Source organism: Numenius arquata, chromosome 9 (genome assembly GCF_964106895.1).
Source record: "Numenius arquata chromosome 9, bNumArq3.hap1.1, whole genome shotgun sequence".
NCBI classification, from domain to species: domain Eukaryota; kingdom Metazoa; phylum Chordata; class Aves; order Charadriiformes; family Scolopacidae; genus Numenius; species Numenius arquata.
In genome coordinates, this window is record NC_133584.1 from 45,786,008 (window position 1) to 45,806,113 (window position 20,106).

Consider the following 20,106-nt stretch of genomic DNA (forward strand, 5'->3'; position numbering starts at 1 on the left):
ACCAGTTTTATTAAGCTGATTATCTAAGTTAAAACAGAATCAATAAGGACTTGTGGAGAAAAAGTATTCAGAACTGCTTTTGGAACACTCAGAAATAGGATTTGGCTTCATGACTAAGGGCAATAAGTTACCCTTTTTGGTGCTTATTTAAAATATCTCTTGAATTTGTCTGTAATTCCCTATTCTTTTCATAAAATATGGTTTAGATGCTATCTTTTTTTCTGTTTCTTGCTGTACTGGCTGAAATATATCAAACCTAAAATCTACAGAAGAGGTTATGGTCCTTGTAGAAGCTGAAGTGTGATGGACAGTCTTAAGTAAAATGTAAATTTCCCTTATTTAAGGTCATTACATATTGTGGTAATGATTGCCCACTGGTGTTTGCGTTGCAGAAAAAAAAGTTTATTTAGGGTTTTGAAGTGTGCAACTAAAATCTCAGCTTTTAAGAGCAGAAAGCTGCAATTCTGCTAACAGCAAGAGCTAGGTTTTGGGCTGCTATAAGGTGTTTGTAGCCCAAGCCCTCAGTAATGATGTTGGAAGTAATGTTACCGTTCTCCAATATGTAGTTTCTATTCAGCAGGTCATGAGTTGTTCAGAAGCTAACCTGTAGTTGGGGTTTTTTTTCTGCTATCGTGTCTGGATAAGTAATAATTATGACCTCAACTTTTAAAAATTAGGAGATAAATTTAATATAAAACTTCTTGAAATCTTTTTCTGTCTTACATCTTTCCTTAATAGAAAAGATAGATCAGGTTGAAATGTGGCTGTAAACTTTTTTTTTTTTTTTTAATTTTTTTAATTCTCAGTCTCTCTGTTTTTCTTTACCTCCATCCTTTGAAGGTGTTTTTGTCTTTCAAAAACGGTTACACAGAACTTTTATTCTGGCCTGACTAAATAAAATAACACCTTCCCCCCTGCAAATCCTACAAATCACACAGATTAAATTTACATATGAATCACATCTGGGAAACTTGTGCCATGCGTTAGAGTGGGAGATGTGGATTGCAGAGAGGAGATGACAATTGCCCTTGGAGGATCCTACTGCTTGCTTTTGGGATAGGGCTGTTTCTGGCATGCGAGATGACCTGATGCCGATCCCGAAGGTGATTTCATCAGTCCCTGTTAGCTCGCTTTCTCCCAGAGCTGTCAGTTGGATTATGCTGCTGTCCCTCCATAAGCACACTTCCACTATGGATTGTAGCATGTCCTGACCTGGGAGCGGGACTTGACAACTTGAGAGCCAGAAGCTGGTCAATTTGATCTTGTTCCACCTTTTGTATAAAAGAGGAAGTCTATCCACTTCACCTTCTGTCTTAAACACTTATATAGCATATATGCACTTCGATTTTTCCACAAATGGGGGAAAAAAACCCAAATCTGATTTATTATTTTTTTTCTTAATATTGCTTAAGATGAGTCTGTATCTAGTGTGATTTGCTATTTGGCTTATGGGAAATTGCTGATCTAAAAGCTGAATTTGTGTAACTTTTTACTTCTGTCTTGCTTGTCTGATACTGACACCTGCACCCCTCACTTCCAAAGCATAAGTAGGAATACGTACTAATCAATTAATCTCTTAACTTTGTTGTCATTGAGATATGTAGGTAACGTTCTGTAAAGTTACTGTACAATTTGTTTTCCAGCCACTCTGGTATTATTGTGGCTTCCTCTTTCTAGGAATATTTGCTTCCTGCTTTACCTTCAATGTTCCTTTAGTAATGCATCCTCAGGTTTATTTATTTTTAACACTTTTCACTACGTCATTGGGCTGCTAATTGCAAAAACCTTACTGACTGTTTCCTACACCTCATGTTTCAGAACTAATCTTGCTGCTCGTTGCAGCACTGAGATTGCCAATAGTTAACTGTATCTAGTTTTGACATCTGAATTTTGAGACATTTGAGAGATAAAGTTATTGCTCTGTATTGGGAAGTCAGATTGTGTAATGCTCCATCCTGAAAATACAGCCTGGATTCCTTGGTGTTCTGTATATAATATTCTATAGACAATTATCTTCAAAACCTTTAGGGGATTATGACTGTTAATAAGTAGGCGGGTAAGATGCTCTAATGCCATTATTTGTTGTGCTTCAAGTCTAGTTAATGTAAGCTGCAAACGTGTTCAAAAATCTTGGTAACTGACAGGGCTATTCAATACTGTCTCCTTTGTATTTTGAACAGATTTTTAGTGCATTTCATTGTGTCCTGTGCTAATTCTCTGCAGCTAAAATTTGAATCAAGAGGTAGTTATGTCATAATAGCTTGAAGGATTTGAAGTCATACTAAGTATCTTTTTATCACTGAAGTACGGATGAAGCCTAACTTGACAAGACTCATCTTATATATTCTCAGTGGCTTAAAGCTTTTTTTTTTCAGTAACAATTTCCCAGATACCCAAAATACTCTGAATTTGTATAAGGTTGAAGTTGCTATAGCTTTAAAAAAATAAATGCAACAATTATTACAAGGTGAGTCACATCTACTTTCTATCTTTCTATGTAGTGACGTGTGTATGTGTACATGCATAAGGCTTTTTTTATGCCTTGTCATTTAGTAGTAGTATTTCATACACAAGGAATGTGGCTAGTCTGAGGCTTTCCAGCCGATGAACTTCTGTGCTGTGTAATGCAGGAATGGAGTCCATATCACTGACAATTTTTCCCTGTCCCGCGTACAGTTTAGCAATTAGAGGTGATTGCAGCATCTGTCATACAAGGAGAGGCTGAGCGCGCTGGGATTTTTATCGCTGGGAACGGAAGGCTGGGGGAGATTTCAGTAGTGTGTGTAAACACCTGACGGGAAGGAGTGGGGCTCTCTTCTTGGTGGTGCCCAGTAGAAGGACAGGAGTCAGCGGGGAAATACAGGACATTCCATTTAAACATAAAACTTTTACTGTAAGCATGACTGAATGCTGGAGCAGGCTGCCCTGAACCGCTGTGGAGTCTGCGTCTTTGGACATGCACAGAACCTGACTGGACACAATCCTGAGCAACTTGTGTAGGTGACCCTGCTTTGAGCAGAGGCATTGGACTCAACGATCTCCAGAGGTCCCTTCCAACCTCAAGTATGCTATGATTCAAATGGTACAGTATGCTTTGTATTCTACTTCACATTTTCAGTGTAGGTGGCAGATAAGCCCTTCATATTTTAGTAATGCAACAGCTAATAAGAAGGGCATAATTTTTCATTCTGCCCAAATTGAACTTTAAAATACCTGCCGCAAAGGTTATCGTATCTGGACAGCTCTGTCCAGAAGTCTGGAAGCTCTGGGCATAACTGCCTCATAAATAAAGAGAAAAGGAGCCTCCGTCTCTCATTATCATCTTTATCATGATGCATAAGTGTTAGACACGTGTCGGGTCCTGGCTGGAGAGAAGTACTACCTCACAAGTATTTTAGGAAGGATGAAAGTACTTTATAAAAGATCTTTGTGTAAAATGAGTTGTTCATCTTCTATATGTGTTTATCTTTTCATTGCTTCGAGTCTCTTTTCTAAAGCCTTCGCTTGATTAGTCATCCTATTTATCCCTTCCTCTATGGAAATCATGTGTATGTTAGAAGTTGGCCTTTGCTACATGGGTTTTACCTAAATACATGGTCAGGGGGTTCACAGGGCAAACAGCAGCAGTAGCAGGATGCTCCTGCTTAGTTTTTAGTTCAGAAGTTGTAAGTTCCCAATACAAGAGAAGAAAACAAAGTTTTCATTTCACTCTGCAAAAGTTTGTTTTTCTAAAATAAGTATTATTATTCCGCTTAATTAAAACCTTTTTTTATTCATCAAGAAATGGTAAGATACTTAAGTTTTGGGGTTTCTTCTATGCAGGAGATCAAGGTTTTTTTCTTGCTATTTGCAATTTCTTTAACTTCAGTAAATCCCTGCTGATCTTGGGGCTTGTGCCAGTAGCCAACACATCTTTAATGCAGCGGGTATCTATTTCTTTAAAAACCTGCTAATGTAGGAGTCAAAACGAATTTATAAATTAGTAGTATGTATAAAGTTTCGTGGCTAATTTGCTTTCAACTTGTTGTATTTTTATTGATAATATCTGTCCTCCAGTGGAGCTACACACAAATGCCCTCTTCCCTTTCTGCTTGAAGCAGAGATGTATCTTTAAGATACATGTCCTCTATTTTGCTTTTAGGGATTTATCTGTATCATACAAAATCCCTTTCCTCTTGAGCTAGCAACAACTTGTCCTTGCCATAGATGTGTTTTTCTTTACATTTCTGACTCAGGACTGTATACCCAGTTATCTCTTATGTAATTATTTAGTTTGTGCTTTAAAGTTGGTTCTGCTTTGCTGTCTCAGGTTTACCTTTAGCTTTCATTACTTTTTATAAAACTAATTACTTTTTGGTGTATTTTACCATTAATGCATAGTAGATTGATTCTTTTTGGTTTTGATTCTCACATTCTTAACACAGACACACACACATATATATATTTGTCTATATATATATACGTGTGTGTGTATATATATATATTTAAACAGATGACTCCCAGGGCTGTTGGGCAACATGATTTACTAAGATACTGAAGGTAATAAACACATCACTTTGGAGTATGTGCTGTGTGAAACAGGGCAGGTGTAGTCTCGTAAATATCTTTCAGATCCTGTAGTTCTCAAGAGCTTCAGGAATGGTTGTCTTTTTAGATGCACAAGTATCTGGACTTGTGTATTGAGGAGCCCGATGTTTGACCTTAGTGAAGTTCCCCTTACTCAATTTCTCCTCCAACTTTAAAATAACTAATTTCTTCCTGAAGTTACTAAGAATCTCTTTTTTTTTTTTTTTTTTTTCTCAGGGATGTGGGGGCTAGGAGAAGGTTGAGCTTGGTGGGTGTTAGATGAGTTCAGAAATTGTCCACGAACCTGCCTTTGAAGACTTTCTTCAGAGAAATGGGTATTTACTGAATTATTCTTGCTACTTCTTCTGTCCTGAAGTGTGGCCATAGAATGGCTTCTCTATATAAGCCTTTCTCTTTTTTCTTTTTTTTTTTTCTTTTTTAATCTCAGCTGGAAGTAGCTGCACAATTCTGTCTGAAACCTTGTGCCTTTTACAAGGCCACCAAGTAATTCAGCGTTGACAGATTGTTGTCGATACACCTTGCTGTCGAGGGACCTGTGTCTTAAAAATGCTTCCTTTTGTTCTTTTACGATTTAATTCCATTCCTCTCTGTCTTCCTCTGTGTGTTTTTGTTTTTTATAATCCACTGCATACTTCTGTCCATAACAAGAGATGTACTTATTTAGACAGCTTTGACCTTGCAATGTGAGAAAATTAATATCCAGGTTACTTTTGGTTGTCTTAATATACACTGTTACGTTTTGTTTCCTTTTACACACCCTACCTCCAAGTTACCCATATTAACGAAGCTGTTTAGTTTGAATTTTGCTCTGAAGTCTGCTCTATATAATGCACCTATTTCCATCCCTAGATGTCTTGATTCTTAAATAGCTCCTTGTGTTACTCTTTAGGTTTTCCCATGATACAGAAATGCTTTCTGAATTTCCAGCTGAGAGGGATGTCAGCATCTTCCTTATCTTTGCCATGTGGAAAATTCTTGAATGCACCCTGTTAAAATGACAGCAACATACTGTGCTTGTCAGAAATCAGTGTTGTGGACAAAAGGAGAAGAATCACGAAACTCAAAAGAACATGTCAGGATTTTCTCCCCTTTCTCCCATCTAACTTCTTCTGAAAGGCTTCTTGTTCCTTTCTTCTCCTGGATATCTTCTTTCTTTCAAGCTTAATAGCTTATCATTCTACATTAAAATTATGTCTGGTTTTGTCCGTGTCAGATTAGGTCAGTAGCTCTGGGCAGATATCCATTGTGTTCAGTTTAATAAGAATTTTAATTCATGCTTCCTTATGACGATGATCTTAAAGGTCCCTTCCAACCTAGACTATTCTATGATTCTATGAACTGATGTTGGCTTTCATAGGAAAAGGAGGAGTTTGAAAAGAAATATTTGCTGTCCTGAGAAAAGGTTTATTTCATCCAGGGTCTTTCTTTTCCTTAAAGTAACCTCTCATAGGTGTTGAAGTAGGTACCACAATGTATTTATAAAGTAGACTGGAAAACTTTAGCTCTTTTGAGAAAGCGCCACTTTAGTGCAGAGCATTTTATTCTGTATGATGCTTTGGAATTATTTTATTTTATTTGAGTTGGAGGGACACACCCTCCCTAGCTTGGATTTCTTTCCTCTTTTATTTGGGAGTGAAAGGCTTGCTTTAAACACTGAGAGATGATCATTCTTCTCTACGCTGTCTGGAAACTTTCCAATTCTTTGGTTTCTTCTTTTACAGTATTCTATAGCTTGTATTTTCTTTTGTTCTTCTATTCAATTTCTTTCTTTACTTTTTTTTTTTTTTTAAATTTGCTTGAGTTTATTCTTGGCAGCACTTCTGTATCTGTATTTCTCTGCAACTAATCCTTCTGGCACCCATTTTTCTGTGTCAGCTTCAATCAAATCTCACTTCTGTTGAAGACTTGGGATATCTGATTTCTGAGATGAATTTACCAGTATATCTCTCTGCTGTCGAGGATGCTTCTGTTTTGCTCCTTTGTTCTGCACACTTTACTTTCCAGCAGAGTAGCTCTTGACTTTTGAGTAAAATTACGAGTTACTGTCTTCCAGTGAAACTTTGTGGTAATTTTGATTTGGGTGCCCTTTAACTATCCCATAAAGAAGGAAAAAGGTTTTTCAGAGCAGCTCCTCGTGGGAGCTGGCGCTTCAGTCAGCTCTCTCCTCTCCTGACCTCATGAAGGTTGCTTGACTGACAGGATATTTTTAGCTTCCATTTTTCCCATTACCATTGTATTATTATTTTGTTCAGGATCTGTGCCAAGCTAATCATTCTAGAGTTCCTGAATCTCCCCTTTACATTTTTTTAAATACTGCATATTAATGTGGAGAGTTCTTTGATGTTTAGAATTTCTTAGGATTATTTAAAAAGCAACATTTGTGTTTCAGAGAGCTCCTCAGTTATTTCCTTGAAGCTTCTTGTGTGTAAATTATCTGGGCCTCTCCTTTGTAAAATACTCATTTTTATCAGATACTGGTTGCTTTTTTGCAGACATAATTTTTCTTTTCCTTACGTATTATTTTAATGAGGTGGATTCATATTCTTTTTCCAGTTACAGAACAATGTTGCTTTTTCTTCATATTTGTTTCATGACTTAGCCATTTACCTGTGGCATTGAAAGTCAAGGTTTTGGGTTGGGTTTTTTTTCTGTTTCCCTGCTGCTTATAGTTTAGTCACCTTTACCTCTTGTTTCATTGTAGAATATCTATAGTGCTGTTTCTTGCCTTTTTTTTAATCCAGGAGATTGTCCCTGCGCACTCTGCAGTCAAATTCCCCCTTCTGCTTCAAAAAGGGGGATCTTTTATTTATGGTTTTCCCTTTATCCCATGATCGCACAATAAAAAGAGGGATATGACAGACCCATCTGGGAGTGTAGTGCCCTACCAGGACTGTATTTGGAGAGATCTAATAGGAGCAACACGTTTTTGTATCATTTACTATCCTCCTGGAGAACCACGTTTGGATTCAGGACTTTTCTGCAGTATTACCCAGTGCTGGACTTCTCTTCCAGGTTGTTAATGATGATGTAGCGTTAATCATTTCTGTTACAATATGGTTAAATGTTGATGAGTTTTACTATGGCAGGAAGACAAAAGCTATTGAAGCTCAGATTTAGCCCCTCTTTCTGATTCTCTTTGTTACAGGCAACATTAAAATTGGAATACAATTATTAATACTGGTGCTGTATAAACATTTTGTGCCTTGGGACCATCTAACAACAGAGTTGCTCAGTAAAACCTGGTTGGGGATGTGCCACAAAAATATATTTGAATCAATTCAGCATTGTTCAAGCATAGTAAAAGCCATTTTGTTTTGTAAATTTAGCTGACGAGTTTAAGTAGTTTAAGACGCTTCCTGATTTTGATTTCCCTGTGAATGTTGGGGGCAGAAGAACTGTCAGGTAGCCTGGAGGAAAACATAGAATTGGAGGGTTTCTCATGGGCTAAGAAAAGAAGATTGCTCAGTATTTTGATGATCACCTGTTGTATATAACCAAAACTGGGTACTTGGTTGTAGTTTTCAGCTTTCGAGGCTAATGGCTCAATTTTAGAAGTAATTTGGCATTCAGTCCTCACTAATTTCTAATCATCTCTGCCAGCTTGTTACAAAGTGTGAAGGGTTCATGTAATTCATACTGCTAAGATTGGTTGAATAATTTGTCAACGTTCTGACTAGACGTAGCATCAATATTACAGGTTTCTTGAAAACTAGTTCTTTAAATTTACAGTACTGAGTAGCGTGTAGAAACTGTCACTTCTGTATCTGAGTGTGTTGCTTGGCTTATTCTCCGTGGAAACAATTGCCTGCGTTTTCTTGTTAGATACTTTGAGCTGCTTCTGTCTTGTTTTGTTTCCCGCAGACACAAATTGATAAAATATTTTACTGTGTTTTAAGTGCCTAAACTTACACAGATAGGATCTTCCTTGGGAGGCTTTGCAAAGTAGCTACCTCTGTCACTTCTGAGAGTATTTTCATTAGATAACTTGAATGTAGATACAGAAGAAAGATAGATAGATTAGCAGAGGGACTGTTGTTAAGAGTATTGACACTTCTCTCTTCTTGCCTGTGCTCAGCTTGTTTCCTGGAAGGCAGGGCAAGCTTGTAGAGTTTGCAGGCTCCTTTCATTCACAGTGGTAATTCTTCCGACCTTGCACTAAGAACAGAGCCTAAGTACTTTTTCATCATTCTTTCGAATACAGAAAAAATGAGTATCTTCTCACACAAATAGATGAGCAACAAACTTTATTGCAGTGCAGGGAAGAATGAGGTCTGTACTCAACCCATGAGGTGCTCAGGGGAGAGCAGTATGCCTGTCTGTGAGGACGCTGTTACTTCGGAATGGCTGTTGAGGACGTGGCTCATACCTGCCTTCATCCAAACACAGAGCCAGGGGATAGGTATTCTGGTTAAAGTCTAAGCTTATATGGCGTAAGCTTATATGGAGCTGTAATATTGACCACTGAAGATCCTTAGGAATCTCATGATGACAGTTTTTAGCGTTACTAAAAATATAGGTAATTGTCCTGCTCTTCAGGCTAATGCCTCTCTCAGGTTTGCTGGTAACATTCCTGCATTTTTACCCTAAATACGATGCAATGTGGCTGAGTGCTTTTGTATAGCAAATGGTATTTCATTCTTTGTGATAGTTTTATATCAAAGATGCTATTTATGGTACTATAATTTGATCCACTTAAAACCAGAAGGATTAGCATTTGCTTCATTACAGAGTTTGGGTATGTCGGTAGAAGTTTATAAACTTGACAGTATTTCTTAAGTGCTCCTGTTTCTTTAGTTGTGGGTGTGGATTTAGTCTCCTAATTATAGTACTCTTTTAGGAGGGGCAGATGAAGTGAATCACTGTTCTAGGGCTTTATGTTTTTTGTCCCCCTGTCAAAGGAGGAGTGAAATTCCTCTGTATGCTTTTGTATTCTGAATATTGCATGAGGTCACTGCACTGAAATTTTTACCATGGAAATGATTTATACCAATTGGTGAGTGCTTTGGTATTGCTAATTTGATAGGTGACAACAATGCATTCACTAAACTGACATTACTGTTTTGAATGCTGATATGTCAAATCATTTTTAGACTTGAAAAAGCTTAAGACTGCAGCCAAGATGGTTTTTAAACTAAAATGGTCTGCTGGCTATTTTTGATGAGTAAACCTTGTAGGAAAAGGTAAAATGCCTATATTGATGTAAGTAAAGACTTCTAACTTGCAGAAGTCATTTTTAAAGAAGAATGATAATTTTAAACAAAAAAATTATGGTGTGAACAAAACTATACCTACAAGTTGCTTAGTCTGCATCATTCTATTCAGACTTGTCTTTTCACTTTTGTTCTTTCTTCATAAAATTCTTAATACTATGTTGTGAGCAGTTTGGAACAAGTCTTGAAAAAATGTTACCCTCTTGATCAGGTTTACTGGGGGGGAAAAAAAAGAACAAAAAAGGGGGCAAACCTGCCCCATTCTACATCTACTGAAATATATGATCTCTGTCATTCACAGTTATGAGATCCAGATGAAGCAAATATAGCTTGAAATGTCTCAGGTTTTCTTCCTGTCCAGCAGTTGACGTAGACTAAAATTTTTCTTTTTTTTTTTTTTTTATTTGGAGAAATTAGTAGAAGTAAAAATAAATTGAGTGGGAAGGAGAAGACCTTAAGAGACAGATACAACGTGAGTTTGGGGGTTTTTGTTTGGCATCATTACAGTGGGTAAGCATTACACATTAGTTTTTGGGTTTCCTTAAAAAAAGATTATAATTCAGTGACCCATGAGCTACTGTTAAAACACACACCTTTTTTTTTTCCCCCCAATGTCTGTTTTGTGTCCAAGCACACCCATGAAGTACATATCAATCAGCAGATTTGTCCATGCTGTTATGTTTGTTAAATGGAAAGAGATTTTATTTTCTTAAAGAATAAAATTTGTAACATTCTCTCAAAGCTGGTGTTATCAATGCTATTATGTTCATTTACCAGCCTTAATTTAAATATCTGTGTGATCTTAATTATACATGTTTCTGTAATCCCTTCGTGATGCCGTTTTCGAACATGCCATTGTTGTAGCCCAGATACATTGGAATTATTTTGTAATAACTCCTGACTTCCAGTACAGAAATAGAGATCAACTTTGTGTTAATGTATAAATCTATCATGCATCCTTATTTTTGAATACTCCATGGCATTCTGGTTGGGTGTTTTTGCTTTTCTTACTCTCCCTCTTCTCAGAGTTACAGAGCTACAGAGTGTCACAACAAGGATCGTCAAATGTAGGGACCATTTTCCTACAAAAAGCAATTAGCTTTGTCTGCTTACCTTCCAATCTAAAGAAGAGGTGACTTAAAGGAAGATGGGGCGATAGTTTGTAGAATGTGTTTAGGAGGCAGCTGTTCAATGTCTCTTCCAGTACCAGGACTGGGAGGTGTCAGAAGAGGCTGCTGATCTGCAGATTGAGAATCAGACAACAGGAAACGTGGCTGCATGTGTTTTGTGGGGAACTGGTGAAACTCCTTGCATTAGGATGTTTTGGTTGCTAAAAGGGCCAGATAATGACTGGACAAATGCCATGAAAGAAAAGGTACCTGGAACTAAAAAATGCAGAGATCTCACTGCTGACTCAGGCACAAATAGTGTGAGGGTGCACAGATACTTGGTAAAGTGTCATTGTGCCTTCTTTGGTTCCTGAATTCCTCTTGCTTGCTGCTGGATGCAGTGCTAAATAGATCTTTTTGGATTGATGTGGTACAACCACTTTTTTGTTGTTGTTGTTGTTCTGGTATTTTAGTTACGGTTTCACTTTGTGGTTTTTGTGTTCTGGGGAGACTTTTTTTAAGATCGTAAAACTTCATTTTTCATTAACTAGTTATCTCACAACAACTCCTTTTTAAGTCATAGTTCAAGCCTTTAAGTTAGGTGAACCAAATACCATCCTTTAAAGTTTCAGATTTATAGATCTGGAGATGTTTCTTATTCAACTTGAAAAATGTTGAGGAATGATTAAATAGCAAAAGTATGCAAAATCATTGCTTAAAAGGGGTATCTCTAGCTTATGGCAAAGAATCCTAAGCAATGAAAACTATACAGTTTTCTTAAGTAAAAATGTTACTTTTTGAAAAAAGGTTTTGCATGCCTGTATTTTTCTAGTGATCCTTTGGTTTGTTTTGGTGGAGGAACTAAAGGAATCGCTTGTTTAAAAACTTGCAATGTAAAATTTGGTGGTGTTGAGTAGTCGTGGTGATCCCAAGGCTAGGAGGAAGGAACGCTTGCAAGAAGTCTGGCCTAGAAATGTGGCAAAAGGAGAAACGTGAAAAGCCATGTAAGAGTAAATAAATTCTAGGTCACGAGCGAGCCATCCAGGAATGGAAGAGATGGCAGCTTAAGGGTTTTTACACTTTACGCATAATATTTCTAAACAGCCTTCAGTTCTGTGCAGGTTTTTTTTTTGGCCCTAAAAGTAAGCACAGGTCTTGGATTTGTGAATAGATTAAGCTAATACGGTCTTTTTTTTCATGTCTTTGCATAGTGATTAAGGTTTTAAAGTTAAGCATATGGAATTTAGGAATTACTGGAATGAATTTGCTTTTAGCTGAGACTGATATATCAGTGTGCTAGGGTGTAGTCATTAATCATTTCATCTCATATTGTTTCTAAACCAAGATAGCGTCTCAATTTAACACGCGGAAAAAAAAATGAGCTGCTCCGGATATCTTTTCCTTTTCTTCATTTAATACGGGGCTTTAAGCCTGCTTTAGTGCACGCCATGTGGAGCCAGCACAGTTGCAGAATATTTTGGTTCTTTCTCTTCTTTTGACGCTGGTCGTTTCCCCTCATCACGGGAGGGTGGCTGCCCGGTGGCTGCTCCTCCAGGGCCGGGCTCTCAGGGGTGGTGTTGTGCTGCTCTATCACAAGGTGGAAAACTGGGACAAAGAGACCTGCCTGAGGCAACAGGGTGGGTTTGTGGCACCATCATGAAGAAACCTGAACATTTCGTAAATCCTGTAAAGTTGTCCCCGTATTTAATTTTTTTTTTCACACTGGCTTTTCAAAAGGATTTCATATCACTTAATAACCTGCTACTGGCTAATACCCAGGTCTTCAAGTCATCGCACAGCTCATAGGAAACTGCTGCCGTTTGGATTGTCTCACACTCCAGGTTTTGGGGAATTGCATGTTTACATTTTAGTTTGGGTCTGATTCAAACAAAGTAATTCCTGACTAAATCTATTAATAAACTCGTGAATGCAGGTCAAATGTTTGCTCTGTTTTCTCCCAGAGTGTTCAGACTGGAATGACAATGGCTTTCTGCTTCCCTGGAAAGTGTATCCACCAGACTGGCTTTTAGACACGTTCCTCTGTTTGCTGAGGTCCTTTTCTAAGAACATTTAAAGTCTTATGTGTAAGAGCCTCTTTTCCTGACTAAAATTTGGATGAGATTAATTGCCATACGATTTTTTTTTTTTCTTAGTGGTAACTATTTAAAGAATTCAAATTAAGACAGAAGCCGGTCATTCTTGTTTACTGAAAAAAAAAAAAAAAAAAAGCCTTCTAAGGGGTATAAAATTCTTGCCATACAGATTCTGCTAATTGGCTGTGACTTTCCAAAACAAGCAGCAATTCCTGCTGTGGTTTGCTGGTGTTTTGAGATGCCTTGTAATCTTAGTTTTGTTGGGAGTGGGTGTCTCTCTATCTGTGGGCTTTTTATTTTCTGTCTGACTCTGTATTTTTTGTGCATTTTAACAGGTGCATGCAGTACTTGTTCAGGATAGAAAGTAGTGCAGAATGAAAAGAAGTAAGGGTGAGGCTTTTATTTGAAAGAAAAAAAAAGCTGAGGAGGAAGTTCACTGCTGAAAGGGTTATTGTAATCAAGTTTATCATGGGAGCTTGCTGTTGTGTAACAGAAACTCTAGCTTGTCCATACCTGTCTTAAAGCATTACTTAATGAAGAAAGAAAACAGACCTAACAAAATATTTGTGAAATTCAATAAAATTTGTTCCCAAACTCTTAAATTTCAGTACATTATGACAGTTCAGCTCCTTATTGGATTACTCTCTCCATTTGTAGAAAGGCTACATTTTTTAGAAAAGTGGTATTTGTAGAGTTAGCTTGTGAGCATGAGCAAGCTAATGCTTGAGCATGTGTCTCTGTTGGTTTTTGAATAAATGAGTTTCAATATTATTAAACCACTTAAACCAGGAATCATGTAATGAGCAAGATGTCTTCCTCTGAAAGTAGTATATTAAAAGGTCTGCTCTGCATCCAACAAAAATATCTTCTCTTTATTTCCTCTAGTAAAAGAGTACAACTGTACTGGATGTTCACTGAGCTTTTTCTTTTGTGCGTGGGTTGCTGGCTTATCCACAAGCCATCTTGAATTCTTCAGTAAAAACTACCTGTGTCAATTTAATGCAGTCTAATATCTTAATACACCTAGATTTTTTTTTCTCTCAAATATATAAACATTTTTAATTGAGTCATCTTCTAAAATTAATCTTTTTTCTATACAAAGATCCTTCTCACTACTTCTGCATCAAAGATTAGGAGTAATTTGGGATTTTAAGATGTAATAGCTGTTTCAACTGAGACAGTTATCAAAGGAGAGAGCAAGAGAGGGGCTGCCAGTGTGAAGTCTTCCATGACTTTCCAATGGTATCTTGATTTTTCTTCCCACTTCCTCTGCCCATTTGTTGCCAGGCAGATAATTTGGGCAATGTGTTTGCCTGGCTTCAAGGTGGACAAATTGATTTTGTTATCTGGTGTTAACCTTTCGGTTATCCTTTCTGCTTGATGAGAGCAGCATGTAAAGCAGCAACTGCAAGTGTGTGCTTGACCTCTTTGTGTTTTTTATAGTGGAAGAAGTCTCATGAGATGCATATTTCTTAGCAGTTATCTAAATGGACTTGTAGCAGTTTCACCTGTCTTTGTTCTTCTTGTCATTTGGTTCCTTTTTAATAATTCCAGGCACACCCTCTCGCTGTTACATCAGCATCTGTATGTGATTCATGGATATCACGGTTTGAAGAAATTTACAGACTCACTTAGTCCACATAAAAATGGCTGCACTGTGTCAGACTCGAGGCTCATGGAATCTGCTCTCCTGTTTCTGATAGTTACCTAGGAAGGGATGTAGGAGCAGGGTGCAGGGGCTCTTCCCAGTGTACTTTCACACTCGCCAGCAATTCAGAAGTCTGGGACGTTTCTACGCAGCTGTGGTAACAAAGCTTACAGTGCCTGGCCTTTACATCACGTGTGTCTTTTCTGTGTTTCCTGTGTTCTGGCAAAGAAGGCGTTCATGAAAAATTTAGCTTGTGACTTCACAGAATTGAACAGTGCAACAGAGTTGACTGCATTAGTTTTGCTATCTAACCTAGTTGAGGAAAAAGTAGTATGATTGAGTGCTGCTTCTTTTTTAAAGTTTGTATTCATAATAAAACACAGTGCTAAAGCACATTCAATTTGTGTGTGATGGCTGTTGTATTAGTTTGCTGCTGTTCCAGGTGGAATGGTGATGGTCCCTGAGAGGTGGACAGAGGTCAGGCAAGGGGGGAAAAATGTTGTTTAAAAAATATACATCAGCAAGATTCATTTGTATGGGACGTACCCAGATAGGTAGTACTGTGAGAGTACACACAAAGCATGAAAAAAAAAAAATCTTCAGTAATCTGGGAGTTTGGGCTAGCCAACGACATTAAGGATGTAGTACATAATGATTGGTTCACAAGGTCATTTAATTCAGTTTACTATACTAATTTGGGTGTAAATTTCACAGCTGATACAGTTATTGTCTTTACTGTCAATTCTTTTATGTAACCTGTGTGTGCTGTGGCTGGTGTTGTCCCACGTCAGGCTTATGCTGTAGACAACCAGATATATCTGAACCAGTTGAGCAGCAGAAGCAAAGTAAGGTGAGCCAGGCTCCATAGAGGGCTCGACTGCTGTGCTCATTGTTGGTATGTAATTTTACCTTACAGAATTTTAAAGCTAATTTGGGTTCCTGGCAATATGTGTTTCAGTGCATATTGCACTGTCTGTATTCAAATATGTTTTATGAACATGTCTTGTCTTATGCAAGGATTGTGTTGTAAAAACCCCTTCTCCAAGCCTCCTAACTTGTTTCCCAAATCTTCAAGTTAAATTGCTTTCTTAGTCCATTTCCTGAGAAGTTTGGTACATTCTTTTTTAAACTTGGTCTATGTTGACTTGGTCATCTTAAAAACGATGAAGTTGCGCTGGTTTTTGTATCCAAACTCCAAATGTCAGAGATTCCCAGGGTCCAACAAAAACCCAATGATGAAAAAGTGAAGGAATCTTATTAGATTCCTGTATTAAATGGTCATTAAAAGAATGGCTTAGGAAAGATATCCACTGCTGAACATGAGCAGCAAAGGTGAAGGCAGAGCCTTACAGAATGTGCAGGTACGGGAAGAAAGGGTTTTCTGGATGGAAATCCACAGGTAGAAGGATAACGAGGAAGGGACCTATGCTGCAAAAAAAGTACTGAACAGGAGAGGAGGATGGAAGGGGAAAAATACGAAAGGAAGAATTTAGAACAACGCTATAACTAGTTATTTTCAGAAGGGATAGAACATTATCACCATAAAATAAACTGAACTGTGAATACGTAAGTAATGGCTGCTGGGATGTTGTCCTGATACAGAAGGAAACAGCCTGTACAGTCATCTAAGAAGAGAGTCAGTCAGACCACATGTAAAGCCATGGAGCCTGCAAATGAATCTAGAAAGCCAGCCAGCGCAGACTGCTTTCTGCTTGTTGATCAGCAACATCCTGATATTGTCCAAACAAGCAGGAGAGGCTGCAATCTTGGCTTACCCAAAACAATTACCTGTTACTGTGATCTGATTATCATGCTAATAGTTTGGCTCATCTGCTTCTGAAAACCAGCTTGTTCTTTTCTGATACAGGTGAAAAATTCCATGTAACTTTGGAAGATAAAGGCAACCGATTTAAAGTCTCATGAATAGTCATCATCATGAAAATCTTGTTCTAGATGCTTCTTCACTGACTTAATAGTGTGTATTTTGTTCTCCTATGCTCAGTTGAAGATTGGGGGGAGGGGGAGGGAGAAAAGAAAAAAATATTCTCTAGTAGTTCTCTTTCTTATTGTTTTCTGGAGAAGACCTGAAGTTACCTTATTTGTGAGAATAAGATACGGAGATTTTAAAGACAAAACAATTAAGAAAAGATCTCGGTAACCTCTGTACCCACTCTAGACAAGTTATAGGCTCTGTCAGCGTTGTTGATCAGTCTTGAAGAAATCCCAGCTTGCGAAACGCCTGGAAAGGGCTAGCAGGTGGCATAACTTAAAAAGGGTTTTCTATCAGTCTTCCTGAAGTTATTAAGCGCCCTCAAGGGTTTGTAACTGAGTTTTAGATATGGAGTGTTTCCCAGGTTCTGGAAACAAGATGAGAGCTCAGTAACTCCACGTGCTGATGGTTAGGGGAGTTGTCCTCATATTTAGCACAGAAACACAACTTGAAAATACGTAACACAAAATTCTTTAATTTATGGTTGGATAAGCAAAAGTTATAGATTGTGTGGCATATGATCTAACGCTGTCCCCTCTTGTCCAGGTACACCCTTGTCCAGGTAAACCCTTGGGGTTTAGTTGCGGGGTGCTGGAGGCAGAGTTTTTTCACCTGAAGGAGACCCCGGCTCTGGATCTTGCTTTCCTAGTTGATTTGCTGGTTGACTCTTTTGTTTTATCAGGTTCTTTTTTTCTGGCAGAGGTACATAGCTAGGTAGAAGGTGATAACTTTTATTAACTTTGACGCTGCATTTTTGCTGCATCTTGCTTTTTCTTAATGTTGTCCTAACATTTGCTATGTTTCTTGTCTGGAATTTGGATGTTCTTTCTAATTCTCCCAGTACATATGAAACTTTGCAGAATAAGAGATTTGCTCTATGAACACACAGCTCTTTCAGAATTAAACAGGGTATGAATAGGGTATGTAGTGACTGATAAAAATTATCAGTGCTTGATGACTGAAATGCTCTACAGTCTCTGCAGTCCTCAACCTTTCAGCCTTCAGATCTTTGCTATGATGCGTCCTACAGAGATGTGATCTTGTGTTGGATCCAGCTTATGCTTGCAGTTTACAGTCCAAGAGATTACTGCGTACTCCTGGAAGCGTGGCGTTAGGTGCAACTGGCATCGTCGTGACTCAACGCTGTGTTGTAGAAACACGAGTACTACAGTGAAGGCTTTTGAGCTTGGGGGGTTAAGGCCTGGAAAGTAGCAATTGATTTGACTGGTCTTTATGGTGGATTAGTGTATGCCCTTCCTAGATCTGCACGTCCAATTGTGTTTGCATCTCTTTATGAACACACATCAACTAAAAACATTTTTTGTCTGTTAACATTCTTTCTAAAATGAGCCAAATGATAGCTCTCGGTATTAATTTTTATTTGTTGTTTTTACACTACTTGTTTACTCTTCAAAAAGAAAAGAAAGGGTCAGTTGTCATTGCAAAGCAAAGAGTGTTTTCTAGCCATTTTGGAACAGAACCGACTGCCTTTCTAACTTGCTAAGAAAAGCTTGGAAACAAGAGTCGGTGTTGGGCTTGAGGAGGAAGGGGTGGATGATTCACTAGTGCCTAGGGTAGGAAAGCTGTCCCCTTAGCCTGGTGCAGTGAGAGAAGCGCAGATATAAGGTGATAAAGGTGCCTACCTCGAGCCCTCCAATTCACAGTTACATTCCTTAAAGTACCTCTGTGTTAAATTAGACTGTTCAGATAACTTCGTGGGTGATAGTTCACTGTTTGAGAATGGGAATGCTTCCAATGACTGAATTCCCTTGTCTTAATTTATTTTCATCTGTGATATACTATTAAGAAGCTGCTAATTCAACTGTTTTTCATTAAAGGGAAAAACTTATTTCCTGTATATCTAATTAGGAATAGTATTTGTGTGATGCTTTTATTTTAATTATCTGGGACTAATTTTTCTCCAAATAGGCTCAAGAGAAGTTACATATGATTCAGGTGTTGTTCCAGATTGTTTTGGTATTCAATTTAGCATTGCTTTTTAAGAGGAATGGAAAGTACTGCGAGCCTGGTCTACTGCAGAAGTCTCGTAACACGTGTTTTTCTTGTTTCTCAAGATAGTCCTGTAGCAGTCTAAGCCAATTTTTAACACTGTTTAGAAAATATAATGAACAGGATACAACTTCCTAACTGTTACAAAAAGTTGCATGTGTAATAGTAAGTGACAGCAGAATTATTCATTTGCTGGAGCATGTGTTCACACAGTTAAGCAAGTCTGAACTGCAGTCTGAGGGGAGATAATTTAAAAAAAGAAAAGGAAATGTTGGCAGTCATTCAAAACAATAAAATTTGAGCATTGGCTACACAGCTTATTAAAAGAGATGAGACCAAATGATTGAATAAAAATGCATTATTGCAGTCTTACTGTTGTTTTAAACGTGATTGCTCTGTTTTTATTCTGGTCTAGAAAAAACAGAAGCCTGAATCACTCTTGTTCAGGAAAGTGTTGAACCTGTGCACAAAGCGTAAATCCCTGCTGAAGGAAAGTCTCTTATGCACAAATTGACTTGATAAATATGAATACCTGATAAAGTGCTCTACTGAATTAGAACTGCCAACACAAGCAGAAAAAGCATTGCTTTTTATATGTTTAAAATGGTAAAGTAGCCTGAACCACTGAAAATTATCACTTTAAGAGGTAAACAGAAGTAATAATTTAAAATACAAAGAATTAAAAATGTTTAATAAAACAATTGCAGTATTGAGAAACGAGGGTCAAGTCTTACAGTCCATACTTACGCAAATATCACCAGGTCCTGCTGAGTTCATTGTGAATAAGCATGTCAAAATCTGACTGTGAGTTATATTCTCCTCTCGCAGGGAAACCTCAGTAGAAATTGGGAGAACTTTCTTCAGGCAGTCAATGGTTTTGAAAAGAGTTGCAGTTTTACTTTCATGAATTTACTTTCGTGCAAATATGGAAGTAGATATTTTCTAAATAATAAAAAACCAACATTATATTAAAGATTCTGTGGGAAGGTTTTGAAGAATGTGGGCCTGCTGCTGAATGGGAGTGGGGACATGGTCACAAAGACCCAAGGAGAAGGCTAAGGTGATGAATGCCTTTTTTGCCTCAGTCTTTGCTGATAAGAGCAGCCTTCACCAGTCCCAGGTCCCTGAAACCAACGGGAAAGTCTGGGGGAAGGTAAATTTACCCTTGGTGGAGGGAGGATCAGGTTTGGAATATTTAAACAAACTGGACTCATGAAGGTTAATGGGCTGTGACGGGATGCTGCCACACGGTCTGAGGGAGCTGGCTGGTGTCACCGCAAGGCCACTGTCAATTTTTGAAAAATCACGGTGACTGGGGGAGTTTCTTGAGGACTGGAAGAAAGCAAAGATCACCCCTGTCTTCAAGAAGGGCAGGAAGGAGGATCTGGGGAGCTAAAGGCCTGGCAGCCACATATTGATCATACTCTTGCTGATAAATACATATTGCGGAATAACCGCA

General features: G+C 38.0%; 1 protein-coding gene across 1 annotated transcript in view; it reads left to right on the forward strand.

The window, feature by feature from the left end:
- Positions 1–20,106, forward strand: part of TAF1B (TATA-box binding protein associated factor, RNA polymerase I subunit B) — a 50,533-nt gene that overhangs the window by 15,817 nt on the left and 14,610 nt on the right. The gene's annotated exons all lie outside the window — the stretch shown is intronic.